We start from the raw sequence: 1,393 nt of genomic DNA, 5'->3' as shown, positions 1-1,393 counted from the left end.
CTTCCTCTCAGCGCTGCATCCACGCCAGTCTCTTGATGACTCAGTTTCTTGCCTGCACCACGAGCACTCGTGACTCCTTCTTAAGCTGACTTCTCAGCCTTGGAATGAAAACTCTTCATAACCCCCCTGCTTCCACCCCAAACACAAACATTTCCCAAATCTGGTAAATGCCTATAAATTTCTCATCTACCAAGAATCAGACTGATTGCCACTGCTTTGCAAAGGCTATCCTGAGCACCTCATTTGGAGCTAATCTCCTACTCTTTGACCGCTGCGTGTTCCATATTCCCTACACATTTATTAGAGCCCCTGTTTTCCTCTCCACGTTGTGCTTTAATATTCTCCAAAGATTTGTTCTTCCTCGGTAAACATTTGCGGAGGACTTCCTTTGTGTCAGGTTCTGGGGACAAAGAGGTGACTGCCATCCGAGAGCTGACAGTAGAGAGGGAATCTGAGACACTTAAAGAGGTAATTGCCACACAGTGTGATAGGAAGTGAGTTTGAGAGATGTTCAAGAAGCTATAGGAGCCCCAGGGGAGACCAGTGCTGCTAGGTGAGTCAGAAGGGCTAGAAAGGTGACCAATTCATTTGTGTCATTGTCTATGGGGAGATAGATTCATCTTTGGACCTTTGTATCATAAACATGCAAACCTGAACAAAACTGGATTGAATTGAAGTGGACTGAGTCATCCATACCCACGGCTTCAGTGTCAGGGAGATAGGAGTTTGAAGACAGAAAGCCTCTACACTGTGGGAGTAGGAGGGGTCCAGAGGTACAGCCTCTCTTCCTTAACTGCCCAGCTTGCTTCTCTTAGCTGGCTCTTGGCTTAGTTTTCAAACTGAATTACTGGCTCATAATGATAACTAGCTGATTTAGAGGTTATTCTATTTATTAGATAATAAATAAGCTCCATTTATTAGAAATCCTCAAACAGGGGACTGGAGAGCAGGCTTAGCTATAAAGAGCATTTCTATGCTGGTTGGCGCACAACTGTCTGTAATTCCAGATCGTGGATATTGGGAACCTGATTTCCTATTTTGATTGCACAAATGTATACACACACACACACACACCCCACAGGACTTAGCAGTAACATTACTTGCTTCGATCTCGGGGTGTCTGAAATGTCTTGCTGCCTACAGCTGCCTTAGGGATCAACCATTCAACACACTATTTCTTTCTTCTCCCAATCTGAACTTCTCTTTGCCCCTATCTCTATTCCATCATGGCACCTCACTCTGTTGTACTTCCCTTTTCTGCCAGTGTATCTTAGGAAACACACACTGGAGGGCCTTGATGGACCAATAGCAGGTGACAGGATGATTTTGATGTAGTACTCTTTTTGTACTTTTGTATGCCTATTTTTCAAACCTCCTCCTTCTTTTCTTCTTC

The 1,393-nt window shown here is 44.3% G+C and overlaps 1 protein-coding gene across 1 annotated transcript in view; it reads right to left on the bottom strand.

Annotated features, from left to right (window-relative positions):
- Positions 1-1,393, bottom strand: part of Cckbr (cholecystokinin B receptor) — a 10,802-nt gene that overhangs the window by 3,570 nt on the left and 5,839 nt on the right. The gene's annotated exons all lie outside the window — the stretch shown is intronic.

This window comes from Microtus ochrogaster, unplaced genomic scaffold (assembly GCF_000317375.1).
Source record: "Microtus ochrogaster isolate Prairie Vole_2 unplaced genomic scaffold, MicOch1.0 UNK73, whole genome shotgun sequence".
Taxonomy (NCBI): domain Eukaryota; kingdom Metazoa; phylum Chordata; class Mammalia; order Rodentia; family Cricetidae; genus Microtus; species Microtus ochrogaster.
Note: the sequence above shows the minus strand (reverse complement) of the source record. Positions and strands in the feature narration are given on the sequence as shown.